The sequence below is a fragment of the Saimiri boliviensis genome, chromosome 1 (assembly GCF_048565385.1).
Source record: "Saimiri boliviensis isolate mSaiBol1 chromosome 1, mSaiBol1.pri, whole genome shotgun sequence".
Taxonomy (NCBI): Eukaryota; Metazoa; Chordata; class Mammalia; order Primates; family Cebidae; genus Saimiri; species Saimiri boliviensis.
Window position 1 is genome coordinate 114220093 of NC_133449.1, and position 16103 is coordinate 114236195.

The following is a 16103-nucleotide window of genomic DNA, read 5'->3' on the forward strand; positions in this document are numbered from 1 at the left end:
GAGGCTGAGGCAGGAGAATCACTTGAACCCAGGAGGCAGAGTTTGTGGTGAGCCAAGATCATGCCATTGCACTCCAGCCTGGACAACAAGAGTGAAACTCAGTCTCAAAAAAAAAATTTTTTTTTGTAGCCATGCTGGTAGATGTATAGTAATATATGCTGATTTAAATTTGCTCCTCTCTGATAACCAGATAGGATGAGCACCTTTCCATATGCTTATTGGCTATTTGAATATATTCTTTAGTACACTGCCTGTTGGTCTTTTACCAATGTTTCAAAATTGGATTTTTCATCTTTTTTGTATTAATTTATTGGAGCTCTTTATATATTCTGGAAACAAGATTTTTAAAATGCATATATGGCAAACATCTCCCAAATTCTGGTTTGTCTTTTCACTCTCATAATGTCTTTTAATTGACCAATTTTTTAAATGATAACAATTGCACTTCTGCCATCTTTCCAGCCAAGTCATATTGGTGTTGAAATGCTTCTAGAAGGAACATGACAATGGCTGCCCAAGGAGAGCCACAAGTCCAGTTCAAACTTGTAGTGGTTGGTGATGTTGGTACTGGAAAAACTACATCGATGAAACATCATTTGGCTGGTGATTCTGAGAAGTATGGAGCCACTTTGGGTGTTGACGTTTTTCTGCTTGTGTTTCACACCAACAGAGGACCTTTTAAATTCAATGTATAGGTGGGGCTCAGTGGCATCTATAATCCCAGCACTACTTTCGGAGGTCGATGGGGGCGGATCTCCTGAGGTCAGGAGTTTGAGACAACCCTGGCCAACATGGTGAAACCCCCTCTCTACTAAAAATACAAAAATTAGCTGGGGGTGATGGCGGGTGTCTATAATCCCAGCTACTTGGGAGGCTGAGGCAGGAGAATCGCTTGAACCCGGGAGATCGAGGTTGCAGTGAGTGGAGATCATGCCATTGTCCTCCAGCCTGGGCGACAAGAGCAAAACTCTGTCCTCCCAAGTAAATAAAAATAAATACAACTGGCCAGGAGAATTTTGATGGACGGAGAGATGGCTGTTACATCCAATCCCAATGTGCCATGATAATGTTTGATGTAACATCAAGAGTTACTTACAAGAATGTGCCCAACTAGCACAGAGACCTGTTCTGAGTGTGTGAAACCATCCTCATGATGTTGTGTGGCAATGAAGTGGATATTAAGTATAGAAAAGTGAAGGCAAAATCAACTGTCTTCCACCAAAAGAAGAATCTTCAATCCTATAACATTTCTACCAAAAAACAAAAAGTACAACTTTGTTTCTTGTGCTTTTTGTTTTGTTTTTTACTTTTCTTTGGGACAGGGTCTGATTCTGTCACCCAGGCTGGAGTCAGTGCTGTGATCTTGGCTCACTGCAACCTCTGCCTCCTGGACTCAAGTGATCTTTCCTACCTCAGCCTCCTGAGTAGCTGGGACTACAGTTGTACCACTACACACAGCTACTTTTGTTTTTTTGTAGAAACACTGTTTTACCATGTTGTCCAGCCTGGTCTCAAACTCCTGGGCTTAAGTGGTCCATCTGCCTTGGCCCCCCAAAGTGCTGGCATTACAGGCATGAGCCACTGCACCTGGCTGAAAAGTTACTACAACTTTGAAAAGTCCTTCCTCTGGTTTGCTAGGATGCTCTTTGGACACCGTAAGTTGGAGTTGGTTACCATGCCTGCTCTTGCCCCACCAAGGGCTGTCATGGACCCAGCTGTGGCAGTACAGTATGAGCACGAATTAGAGGTTGCTCAGACAACCGCCATCCTGGATGAGGATGATGGACAGCCTGTGAGGATGAAGCTGGAGCTCAGTGTCAGAGTCTAGTTTTACAGGAAGCTGTCCTGCGATGTCAGCAGTGCAGTGTGTGTGCCACTTTCTTATTACCTGTGGGATGCTGAAGGACATGAATGGGCTTCGGAGTAAAGTTCAAAAAATACCTTCATTGTTTGGACCTGCATTTTTAGCTGTTTTGGAACACAGTTGATTTCTTCTTGAGTTTCAGATATGAGACACTACAGCCATATCGCAATATTCAGTGGTGAAATCTTGTTTGTTACTGTCATTCCCATTCCTTCTCATTCAGTATCAGAATAAAGTTGTATTTCGAATATCTTTTAAAAAGTTACAATATAGTAAAATCAAAATTTTTAATATTTTCTTTTAAGTTAGTGGGTTTGTTATCCTATTTAAGAAATCTTGGTTGGACATGGTAGCTCACACCTATAATCCCAGCACTTTGGGAGGCCAAAGCGGGAAGGTCACTTGAGGCCAGAAGTTTGAGACCAACCTGGGCAACATAGCAAGACCCTGTCTCTATTTAAAAAACAAAAGGACAGAAAGAAAGAAATCTTTATGTATCTCAAAGCTTTGAAGATACCTCTCTAGGTTTTTATCTAGAACTTTACTGTTTACTTTTTACATTCAGGTCCACCCTTCACCTAGAATTAATTTTGTTTACGTTATAAGGTAAGAATCAAGTTTTAATTCTTTACAATATGGATATCAGTATGACTTACTGATAAGATCATCATTTTCCCTACTGAATTTCTGTAGCAATTTTGTCATAAATCATATAGGTTGGTTTCTAGTTTTGGTTTTTGGGTTTTTTTTTTTTTTTTTTTTGAGACAGAGTCTCACTCTTGTCACCCAGACTTGGAGTACAGTGGTGTGATCTCAGCTTACTACAACCTCTGCCTCCCAGCTTCAAGCAGTTCTCCTGTCTCAGCCTCCGAGTAGCTGGGATTATAGGCACCTGCCACCATGCTCGGTTAATTTTTGTATTTTTAGTAGCCATGGAGTTTCACCATGTTGGCCAGGCTGGTCTCGATCTCCTGACCCGAGGTGATCCACCTGCCTTGGCCTCCCAAAGTGCTGGGATTACAGGCATAAGCACGGCACTTGGCCAGTTTCTAGATTTTGTTCCATCAGCCTATACCAACTGTATTAAATTTTGTGCCAATATTAACTGTATTACATTTTGATATTTGACAACCAACAGAATGGGAAAAAAATTTTGCAATCTACTCATCTGACATAGGGCTAATATCCAGAATCCACAGAGAACTTAAACAAATTTACAAGAAAAAAACAAACAACCCCATCAAAAAGTGGGCAAATGATATGAACAGATACTTTAAAAAAAAAAAAAGACATTTATGCAGCCAAAAACATATGGAAAAAATGCTCATCATCACTGGTCATTAGAGAAATGCAAATCAAAACCACACGAGATACCATCTCACGCCAGTAAGAATGGCAATTGTTAAAAAATCTGGAGACAACAGATGCTGGAGAAGATGTGGAGAAACAGGAACACTTTTACACTGTTGGTGGGAGTGTAAATTAGTTCAACCATTGTGGAAGACAGTGTAGCAACTCCTCAAGGATCTAGAAATAGAAATACCATTTAACCCAGCAATCCCATTACTGGGTATATACCCAAAAGATTATAAATCCTTCTATTATAAAGACACATGCACACGTGTGTTCACTGCAGCACTGTTTACGATAGCAAAGACTTGGAACCAACCCAAATGCCCATAAATGATAAACTGGATAAAGAAAATGTGGCAGATATACACCATAGAATGCTATGCAGCCATAAAAACAATGAGTTCATGTCCTTTGCACGTTCATGGACGAAGCTGGAAACCATCATTCTCAGCAAACTGACACAGAACAGAAAATGAAACACTGCATGTTCTCACTCATAAGTGGTTGTTAAGCAATGAGAACACATGGACACAGGGTGGGGAACATCACATACCAGGGCCTACTGGGGGATGAGAGAGCTAGGGGAGGGATAGCAGGGGGTGGGGGGTTTGGGGAGGGATAACATTAAGAGAAATACCTAACGTAGATGAGAAGAACGGATGCAGTAAACCACCATGGCATGTGTATACCTATGTAACAATCCTGCATGATCTGCACATGTACCCCAGAACTTAAAGTATAAAAAAAATTATATTTGAAAGTGTAAGTCTCCAGTTTTGATAAGCATCTTGAAGACTGCCTGAGCTATTCCAGGTCCTTGCATTTACCTATAAAATGTAGAATCATCCTGTCAATTTTCATCAAAAATCCCATGGAGAATTCAACTGGAATTGCATTAAATTTATAGATCAAATTGTTAACTTTTTTTTTTTTTTTTTTTTTTTTAGACGGAGTTTCGCTCTTGTTACCCAGGCTGGAGTGCAATGGCGCGATCTCGGCTCACCGCAACCTCCGCCTCCTGGGTTCAGGCAATTCTCCTGCCTCAGCCTCCTGAGTAGCTGGGATTACAGGCATGCGCCACCATGCCCAGCTAATTTTTTTGTATTTTTAGTAGAGACGGGGTTTCACCATGTTGACCAGGATGGTCTCGATCTCTTGACCTCGTGATCCACTCGCCTCAGCCTTCCAAAGTGCTGGGATTACAGGCTTGAGCCACTGTGCCCGGCCGTTAACATCTTAATACTTACTCTGTCGCTCTAAGCATATAGCATATTCTTCCATTTATTTACATTTTCTTTAATTTCTCTCAGCAATATTTTGTAGTTTTCAGTGGAGAAATCTTATAAAACTTTCATTAGTCCTTTTCTAGGAATTTGATATTTTGGTTCTATTTGTAAGTGGTATCTTTTTAAAATTTCATTTTCTAATTGTTGCAGTTACATAAAACTATAATCAATATTTTGTATATTGATTTTATATCAATTGAACTAGTTAAATGCATGCATTAATATTAAACATTTGATTGTGGTTAGCTATACTCATAATTATGTCATCTACAAATAATGACTCTAACTTTTTTTTTCCAATTTTATACCTCATAATTCTTTTTCTTTCCTTATTGCCCTGGTGATGCCTTCCAGTACAGTTGAATAGAAGTGATTAGAGTGAACATCTCTATCCAGTTCCCAACCCCAGAAGGAAAGTGCTCAATTTCACCAGTAAGTGATGTTAGCTGAGATAGCTTTGTAAATAGCCTTCTTTAGAATAAGAAAGAAAGAAATTGAAACTGGTTATGGAGGCATACACCTGTAGTCCTAGCTACTCTGGAGGCTGGGGCAGGAGGATCCCTTGAGACCAGGAGTTCAAGGTTATAGTGTATACCATGATTGCATCTGGGAATAGCCACTGGACTCTAGCCTGGGCAACATAGCAAGATCCTGTCTTGCTTGCTATCCAAGATAGCAAGGAAGGAAGGAAGGAGGGAGAGAGTGGCGAGGGAGCTGGTTTTCTATTTCTCCTTGTAAGTTGTGTTATTAAGTACATACATATTTATAATTTTATCTTCTTAAAGAATTGACTGTTTTGTCATTATGAAATGTCCCTCTTTGTCTATGGTAATATTTCTGTGTTAAAGTAATCTTAGCTGACTAACAATACAGCCACACCAGCTTTCTTATGGTTAATATCTGCATAATATATCTTTTTAGAATTCTTTTACTGCCAGTGATTGCATATCTTATATTTAAAGCATGCTTCTTATTTTTCAAATAAAAAAAAAGAAAAAACATAGTTGAATATTATTTTGTGTTAATCCATTCTGCCAATCTAGGTCTTTTAATTGCATATTTAGTGTATTTACACTTAATGTAATTGTTGGTATAATTGAGTTTGTCTATTATCTTGCTGTATGTTCTGTTTTATCCCATTTGTTCTTTGTTCCTTTGTTCTTCCTCTACTTTGTTCCTTTGTTCTTCTTTTAGTTTAATCAAGTGTTTTAAATCTATTTTTATCTCTCTCTTAGCTCTTTAGTTAAACCTATTTTTGCATGTTCTTTTAGTAGTTATTCTAGATCGCTATGTGCATGTTTAATTTATTCTTTTCCTTTTTTTTTTTTTTTTCATTTCCAGACATCCTCTGAAAGTTTAATTTATTGTAATCTACAGATGTTCCTCAACTTATCATGGGGTTACGTCCCAATATGCCCATTGTAAGTCAAAAATATTGTTAAGTTGAAAATGCATTTAATCATTCCAATGAACTCATTGTAAAGTTGAAAAATTTTAAGTCAAACCACTGTAATCACGGACTGTCTGTGCTTTGAATTAGTATTTCACCACATCTTATACATACTGTAAGATGTCTAAAACCTTACGATAATGTCTTAGACCTTTTGTGTTGCCATGAAGGAACATCTGAGGCTGGGTAATTTATAAAGAAAAGAGGTTATTTGGCTCACAGTTCTGCAGTTAGCATGTGCAGAGATCACATGGTGAGAGGAAGCAAGAACAAGAGGAAGGAGGTGCCATGCTCTTTCTAACAACCAGCTCTCACAGGAACTAATAAGAGCTCCCCACTTCCAAGAGGGCATTACTCTATTCATGAGGGATCCCCAAACCATGACCATAGTACCTCCCATTAGGCCCCACCTCCAAAACTGGGGATCAAATTTCAACATCAAGTTTAGGGGAACAAACATCTAAATTCATGCCCCCATTATGTTATTGTTATCATAGAATTTTACTTATGTTATAATTATCACAATTATTATTGATTTAAAATATAATTTAGTCTTAGATGATTTTACATTTACCTTTACCAGTGCTCTTCATTTCTTCTTACAGATCTGTGTTTCTCTTTAGGATCATTTTCCTTCAGTGTGGAGAATGTCCGTTAGTATTCCTTGTGATGTGAATCTGCTGGAAATGAATTAACTCTTTATTTGTGTGAAAATATGTTTATCTTCTTCAGCTATCAAATGTTTGAAGACTCTTTTGTCTCAGTAAAATTCTAGGCTGTAATTTGTTTTTCAGTATTTGAAAGATGTTACTCCATTGTTTTTTAGTTTCCATTGTTGCTGTTGAAGAGTAACCTGTAATTTTTCTTATTCGTTCCTGTGAATGTAACGTACTTTCTTCCTTTAGCTGCTTATAAGGTTTTTTTGGTTGTCTTAGGTTTTCAGCAGCTTGACAATACCTAGGTATCGCTCTCTCTCTCTCTCTCTCTCTCTGTCTCTCTCTCTCTCTCTTTCTTGCTCTCTCTCTCAAATCTGCTTGAGGTTTACTGGGTTTCTTCGATCTGTAGGTTAATATTTTTAATCAATTTTGGAAAATTCTCAGTATCTTTTCAAATTTTTTTTCTGCCTTATTCTCTTTATTCTCTCCTCGTGGAACTCAAACAACAGATATGTTAGATATTTTTCACACGTCTCTCACACACTGTTTTTATTGGTTTTTTAATTTGTTCTTTAGTTTTCAAATTTTCTATTGACGTGTTTTAGAACAGCAGTTCCCAACCTTTTTGGCATCAGGGAATAGTTTTGTGGAAGACAATTTTTCCATGAACTGGGGCAATGGGGGCAGGGGTTGATGGTTTCAGAATGATTCAAGCTCATTACATGATGAGGGATGAGAAAGCAATTCAGTTACGTATTTTTCCATATGGCTGTTCTGTTACCCCAATACCTTATTAGCAAATCATTTGCTCCATTTTTTCTTATTGGTTATTCTTAGTAAAATGAAAGCTTTTGATTTTTGTATATTATTTTTATATATTGATACTTTATTAAGTTCTCTATAGAAATTTTCTATTTTTTCTGTTGAGTTTTCAAGTTATATAATTACATCATCTGCAAATAAGTTTTACCTTTTCTTTTCCAATTCTTACGACTCTAATTGCTTTTTCTTCTGTAATTGAATTGGCTGACACCTCAAATCCAATCAATATCTAATCATGATAAACATTTATGTCATTGCAAACTAGAAGTAGAAAGTAACTCCTTCTTTTGACCAAAAGTTATATACGAGAAATTCAAAGGAAACATTATATTTAGTGGGGAAACCTTAGAAGCATTTCATTAGAAGGAATAAGGCAAAGATGCCAACCATTACCCCTAACATTTAACATAGTCCTGAGGATCCTGGTCAATGCAATAAGGACACCAAATAAGACGTATGAGCATTCAGAGAAAAGGTATGTGCAGCGAGGTACGGTGGCTCATGCCTGTAATCCCAGAACTTTGGGAGGCCGAGGTGGGCAGATCACCTGAGGTCGGGAGTTCGAGACCAGCTTGGCCGAGATGGTAAAATCCTGTCTCTACTAAAAATACAAAAATTAGCCGGGCATGGTGGTGCATGCATGTAGTCCCAGCTACTCAGGAAGCTAAGACAGGAAAATTGCTTGAACCTGGGAGGCAGAGGCTGCAGTGAGCCAAGATCTTGCCACCGCACTCTAGCCTGGGTGACAGAGCAAGACTCCATCTCAAAAAAAAAAAAAAAAAAGAAAAAGAAAGCATAAAGAGAAATAATGACCTTAATAAGAAATGGAGAGATAGTATGTATTTTTCGTGGGGATGAAAATATAATAAAGATGTTAATTCTTCCTAAACTAATTTATAAATACAATGCAATCACAATTAAAACTAATAAAATATTTTTGAGAAACTCAGCAAACTTACTGTAAATTCTAAATAGAAGAATAAGGTCTGTGAACAGTAGCCAAATTAGGCTTGAGAAAAAAGAGAGAGATTCCCCTGTCAGATAGTAAGACATGCTACAGGCCGGGCACGGTGGCTCAAGCCTGTAATCCCAGCACTTTGGGAGGCCGAGGTGGGTGGATCACGAGGTCAAAAGATCGAGACCATCCTGGTCAACATGGTGAAACCCCGTCTCTACTAAAAATACAAAAAATTAGCTGGGCATGGTGGCACGTGCCTGTAATCCCAGTTACTCGGGAGGCTGAGGCAGGAGAATTGCCTGAACCCAGGAGGCGGAGGTTGTGGTGAGCTGAGATCGCGCCATTGCACTCCAGCCTGGGTAACAAGAGTGAAACTCCGTCCCAAAAAAAAAAAAAAAAAGACATGCTACAAGCCAGATGTGGTGGCTCATGCCTGTAATCCCAGCACTTTGGGAGGGAATTACAAAAAAAAAAAGTACACTACAAAACAATACTAATAAAAATCTGTTTTGTTTTTGTTTTTGTTTTTTTTTTTATGAGACTTATGAGATGGAGTCTCACTCTGTCGCCCAGGCTGAAGAGCAGTAGTGCAACCTCTGCCTCCCAGGTTGAAGCGATCAAGCTATTCTCTTGCCTCAGCCTCTCGAGTAGTTGGGATTACAGGTAGGCACCACCATGCCTGGCTAGTTTTTTTGGCATTTTTAGTAGAGATGGGTTTTTACCACCATGGTCAGGCTGGTCTTGAACTCCTGATCTCGTGATTTGCCCACCTTGGCCTCCCAAAGTACTGGGATTACAGGCATGAGCCACCGTGCCTGGCCAAATCTGGGTTTTATTGGCATAAGAACTTTCAAATAGACCAGTGGGCTAGAAGAGAGTTCAGGAATAGATACATTGTGTATATGGAAACTTAATATAAAATAAGGTGTTTCATAAACCATTCAGGAAATAACAGTTTACATTTGACATTAATGAAACTGGCTTACTCTAAGGAGAAAAATAAAACTGATTTCCTACCCATGCCACATGCAAAGTCTATCTTTGGAAGGACTGAAACATAAATGTGTAATATAAATCTATGCAGTTAATGAATATACAAAGGGTGGATAATAACTTCTTTGAACCTCAAAGCACAAACCATAACACAAAAAAGAAAGGAAATAATTAAATAAAAATGAAGGCTGGGCATGGTGGCTCAAGCCTGTAATCCCAGCACTTCGGGAGGCTGAGGCGGGTGGATCACAAGGTCAAGAGATGGAGACCATCCTGGTCAACATGGTGATACCCCGTCTCTTCCAATAATACAAAAATTAGGTGGGCATGGTGGTGCGTGCCTGTAGTCCCAGCTACTCAAGAGGATGAGGCAGGAGAATCGATTGAACCTGGGAGACAGAAGTTGCCGTGAGCCGAGATCGCATCACTGCACTCCATCCTGGTGACAGAATGAGATCTGTCTCAAAAAAATAAATAAATAAAGTTAAAAAAAATTGAGACTTCTATTCAATGAAGACATTGATAAATAAAATTAACTGACAGACTGGGAAAAGATGTTTGCAGTGTCTAAAACCAATGAGGGATTATTAATACCTAGACATATTATTTACTATTGCAAATCAGTAAGAAAAAGAAAGACACCTTAATAGAGACTTGGGCAAAGGATACCAAAAGGCAATTTAAGAATAAAGAATGGCCAGGTGCTGTGGCTCCCACCTGTAATCCCAGCACTTTGGGAGGCCGAGGCGGGCAGATCACTTGATGTCAGGAGTTTGAGACCAGTCTGGCAAATATGCTGAAATCCCATCTCTACTAAAAAATACAAAAATTAGCTGGGCAGGGTAGTGGGTGCCTGTAATCTCAGCTACTTGGGAGGCTAAGGCAGGAGGATCACGTGAACCTGGGAGGCAGAGGTTGCAGTGAGCTGAGATTGTGCCATTGCACTCCAGCTTGGATGAAAGAGCAAGACTCCATCTCCAAAAATAAAAATAAAAATAAAATAAAGAAGCATAAATGCCTATGAGGAGATAAGCCAGCATATTAGTAATCAGACACATGATAAAATGAATTATCATTGTATACCTATCAGACTGACAAAGTTCAAAAAGTAAAATAACATCCATTGTTGGTGGTTGGATATGACTACAGAGATCCTTATATACTAGTGATATGAGTGTAAATGGGTACACTATTTTGGAGAGCCATTTAGTCACATTACATATTGTTTATGCATGGATTGAATAGCTAGAAATTCTGTTACTGCATGTGTATGCCAAAGAAATTCTCAGCTGGGTACAGTGGCTCACACCTGCAATCCCAGCACTTTGGGAGGCCGAGATGGGCAGACTACCTGAGGTCAGGAGTTCGAGAACAGCCTGACTAATGTAGTGAAACCCCATCTCTACTAAAAATACAAAATTTAAAAAAAAAGATGAAAGAAAGATTTAAGCCACACTTCCGGTGCCCTTGACGGCTCTCATTCCGGTCCGCGCCGTGGTGAGCCGACCTGGGTTTCAAAATAAAATAAAATAAAATAAAATAAAATAAAATAAAATAAAAAATACAAAATTAGCTGGGCACATGCCTGTAATTCCAGCTACTTGGGAGGCTGAGAGGCAGGAGAATCACTTGAATCCGGAAGGCAGAGGTTGCAGTGAGCCAAGATCGTGCCATTGCACTCCAGCCTGGGCAACAAGACCAAAACTCCATCTTAAAAAAAAGAAAAAGAAAAGAAAGAATTCCTACATGGATCCTTAAAGGGACAGGTATAATGATGTCCATTACCGTAGTCATGGACAAATAAAATGTGGTTGGGACATACCCAGAAACTGAGCAGAAGTCACAAGCAATGGACTAGATGCACACTGGTACAATGGATGGATCTTAAAAGTCACAGTGCTAAAGAATGTACCCAGTGTGTATCTATTGTATCTTTATTTTTATTTTATTTTACTTTTTTGAGACAGAGTCTCGCTCTGTCCCCCAGGCTGGAGTACAGTGGCACAGTCTCCACTCACTGCAACCTCTGCCTCTCAGGTTCAAGAGATTCTCCTGCCTCAGCCTCCCGAGTAGCTGGGACTACAGGTGCCTGCTACCATGCCCAGCTAATTTTTGTATTTGTGGTAGAGACGGGGTTTCACCATATTGGCCAGGCTGGTCTTGAACTCCTGACCTTGTGATCCGCCTGTATCGGCCTCCCAAAGTGCTGGGATTACAGGTGTGACCCACCTTGCCTGGCATATTATATCTTTAAATATATTAATAGTAGAGATGGGCTGGAGTGTAGTGGCTATTCACCATCTCCATCATAGGAGCACTGCAGCCTCCACCTCTTAGGTTCACGGGATCCTCCCTGTTCAGCCTCCCAGTAGCTAGGACTACAGGTGAGTGCTGTGCCTGGCTTTTTTTTTTTTTTTTTTTTTTTTTTTTTGTCTTTTTTGAAATGGAGTGTCACTCTCTTGGCCAGGCTAAAGTGCAGTGGAAAGATCTCGGCTCAATGCAATCTCCACTTCCCGGGTTCAAGTGATTCTCCTGCCTCAGCCTCCCAAGCAGCTGGGACTACAGGTGTCCACCACCACACCTGGCTAATTTTTTTTTTTTTTGTATTTTTAGTAGAGGTGGGGTTTCACCATGTTGACCAAGCTGGTTTTGAACTCCTAAATTCAAATGATCCACCCACCTTGACCTTCCAAAGTGCTGGGATTGCAGGTGTAAACCACTGCGCCCAGCCGGCTTTTTTTTTTTTTCCTTTGTAAAATATGTGCAGATTATTTTTATTTTATCTTACTTTTCTGAGACAAGTCCTATTATGTTACCCAGGCTGGTCTCGATCTCCCATGCTCAGGTGATCCTCCTGCCTCAGCCTCCCAAGTAGCTGAGACTTACAGGTGCTGCCATGGCACCTGGCTGTGTCTGTCTTAAAACAAAACTTCCATGGATGTCTGTATATATTTTTAAACAATGGATGAGGAAGGGGAATAAATTAAGTCTAATGGACGGGTGAGGATGGCAATACAGGAAGACATGAACAGACAATACACAAAATTATTCAATTATTTCTGAATGATGGCATTATGAGTGATTGTAATGTGATTTTGTACAGTTTCGTCAATTAACTTAATATTATGTTACATTAATCAGAAAGAAAAGTAAACTCACATAAAGTAATCAGACTCAGAACCTTTCTGAAGGGGATCAGTGACACCTTTATTTTCCTCTGATTATTGTTTATTTGGTTTTCTACTCCTAGACCCAATCTTGGTCACGTTTTTCCTAGAAAATAATTTATCTCATATAGATTTCCAAGTGGGTAAAGTTGTGTGTAGTAGCTGTGTGGGTACCACCCCCTATGGGCACCGAAGAAGGAGAACTGTCTAGACCCCAGGCACAATTAGCGCCTGAAAAATATCTCAGTTTATAGTGTTGCTACTCAGCTATTTCCTTTATATAATCCTTTAATATAATCATATATTAGTTTATAGAATTAATGCCTGAAGTATAACTTACTGCTTACATACATCTAGCTTATATAATCATACTTAATACTTATATCTAGCATACTTAGTTCTATATAATCTTTCTATATAATCATATAGGTCAGGCGTCCCCAAACTACGGCCTGCAAGCCACATGCGGCCCCCTGAGGCCATTTATCTGGCCCTCCACCGCACTTCAGGGAGGGGCACCTCTTTCACTGGTGGTCAGTGAGAGGAGCACAGTATGTGGCAGCCCTCCAACAGTCTGAGGGACCGTGAACTGGCCCCCTGTGTAAAAAGTTTGGGGACGCCTGATATAGGTATTGTAGTTGGAGCTGTACTGACACATTTAGTGCTGATTTATAGAATCCTTCTATATAACTATATAGTAGTTTGTAGTAGGAGGAATGCCTAGCGTAGTCACAGAACAGAAGCAGTACATGGGAAAAACAGCCAGACCAGGACAAGAACCAAAGACCCAAGCGGTGATGTCCCTGCCTGAAAGGGCATACGCTGTATGGTAGGCTTGGAGCAAGAGCCTCTCCTCCTGAGAAAGGAGTTGTAGTACCTTGCAGCCAGTTCCTGTGGAAAGTAGGCCTCAGGCCTCAGATCCTGGAAATAACTGAGGGAGAAGAACCCCTCTAGTGTGACCAGTCACGGAGGCTGTACACCCTGTCAGTCTTTTCTTGCTTCTGTGCTAGCTCAAATCATCCACCCATAAATATCTTAAGAGAAGAGCACAAGTCTGTCAGCTCCCACTGCATTGGCTTACAGCATCCTTCTATTAGAAATCCTTTGAAGTCTCCAGCCCCCAGATAAGAAGGGTTGCCCATGACACCCGTTGCACACAGCCCACCTTCTTGCTAGTTGCCTAATGGGGGTGGACACCTTTTCTGTACACAACCCTCTACTACTGCACACAGCATGGTCCCCTACTGCGCATGGCCCACCTCTCTGCCCAAGTGACATAACGGGGTAGCCCCCTCACTTGTGACTCACATGATTATGTATGTGCTATTACTAAGCCTATAGATGATGACCTCACTCACGACCCTGCCCTCTGCTTGTACATAATAAATATAGATGCTTCTGGGCACTGGGGGCTCTTGTTGATCTCCGCTCACAGGTGCCATGGCCCCCAGAGTCCAGATGCTCTTCACCAGTTCTTCAGTGTCCTATCTCTTTACTTCTCGGATCCTGCACCTCAGCACAGCATAAGGGACACCCCATCACCCTGTGGGGCCCTACAGCCCTACAAGCTGAATAATCATCATAATAACTCTTCTATAGTCAATTCTTTCTTTAATGTGTCAGCTCTTCTTAACTGAAGTCATTTCCTAAGCTATTTTGGACAATTTAATAACAATCAAGGAATACACTGTTCACCAGTCTATAGCGTCTCCAGAAATCATCCAGAAATAAGCCTCATATAAAAAGGTTTTGACTTGGGTGGGCCCAGTGGCCCTGTAATCCCGGCACTTTCGGAGGTCAAAGCGGGCAGATCATGAGTCAAGAGATGGAGACCATCCTGGTCAACATGGTGAAATCCCATCTCTACTAAAAATACAAAAATTAGGTGGGCATGGTGGTACGAGCCTGTAGTCCCAGCTACTCAAGAGGCTGAGGCAGGAGAACTGATTGAACACAGGAGGTGGAGGTTGCAGTGAGTCAAGATCACACCACTGAACTCCAGCCTGGTGACAGAGTGAGACTCCGTCTCAAAACAAAAAAAGCTTTTGACTTTCTACCATAATAAGATTTATATATTTTGCCACTCTGTCTGAAAATTCTGGCTGGATTGTTTAGGGGGCTGATGTGAGAACTGAATAAGTTAATACATGCTAAGGTGTTATATATGGTGCCTGACATATAGTTAATGTTCAACTTACTGCTATAGTGAATAAAAACTGCTAATAATGATGACATTAGCTACAAACTCCTTTTCTATTAGCCATGCCACCCAGCACAGGCCTAGGCACAAAATATAATATTTAGATAGATGCTCAGCAACTGATAGATGTCAACATTTGGGATTTCCCTTTACACTTGAAATACCATAGCTCACCTTATGTGTTTTCTAAAATGTTCTAGGTATCAATTGATTTTTAATTTTATTCTCTAGAGACTGTGTTGCCCAGGCGGGGAGTACAGTGTAGTGATCTCAGCTCCACCTCCTGGGTTCAAGAGGTCCTCCCACCTCAGCCTTCTGAGTAGCTGGGACTACAGGTACATGCTACCATGCCCGCTAATTTTTGTGTGTGTGTGTTTTTTTGTGTGTGCAGACAGGGTTTCACCATGTTGCCCTGGCTGGTCTTGAACTCCTGAGCTCAAGCAATCTGCCTGCCTCCGCCTCCCAAAGTGCTGGAATTAACAGGCATGAGCCACTACGCCAATTTTTAAAAAATCAACTATTGGCCAGACAAGGTATTTTGGAAGGCCAGGGCGGGAGGATTGCTTCAGCCTAGGAGTTTGAGACTAGCCTGGGCAACATAGTCCAACCCTGTCTCTACAAAAACAAAAAATTAGCCAGGTATGGTGGCCCACACTGCAGTCAGCTACTCTGGAGGCTGGGATGGGAAAATCAGCTGAGCGGGGGAGGTCGAGGCTGAAGTGAGCCATGATCGCGCCAGTGCACTCGAGCCGAGGTGACAGAGGGAGATCCTGTCTCAAAAATAAATAAAAAATAAAATTAAAATAAGGTGTTGGTTCAACTCAACTCTCTTAATTTTATTTATGAATTTCTGCCTTTATCTTCATGTTCGGGATTTATTTATTTATTCGAGACCGGGTCTTGCTCTGTTGCCCAGGCTGGAGGGCAGTGGCACAATCTCAGCTCACTCCAGCCTCCGCCTCCCGGGCTCAAGGGATCCTCCCACCTGAACCCCTCACAAGTAGTTGGGATTACAGGCGCTTGCCACCACGTCCGGCTAGTTTTTGTATTTTTTTTTTTTTTTTTTTTTTTAGAGGGAGAGTCTCACTTTGTTGCCCAGGCTGGTCCTGAACTCCTGGACTCAAGCTATTCGCCTGCCCCAAAGTGCTGGGATTTCGGGTGTGAACCACTGCACTCGACCTAATGTTCCGGCTTTCTTATTTTCTAATCAATGTGTTCAAGGCGATACATTTTCCTCAGGGTGTCGCTTTAACTGCATGTCACAATGTGAATAATGACAGGCAGGGATGCATATTAGGCGCTCACCACAGTTAGCTCCCTTTAACCGTATCCTGTACTGGGCTGACAAGCGCTT

At 40.7% G+C, this 16103-nt stretch overlaps 1 pseudogene; it reads left to right on the plus strand.

Annotated features, from left to right (window-relative positions):
- The first annotated feature begins 506 nt into the window (after nucleotides 1–506).
- LOC101048093 (GTP-binding nuclear protein Ran-like) lies at nucleotides 507–1828 on the plus strand (annotated as a pseudogene).
- The last annotated feature ends 14275 nt before the right edge of the window (nucleotides 1829–16103 follow it).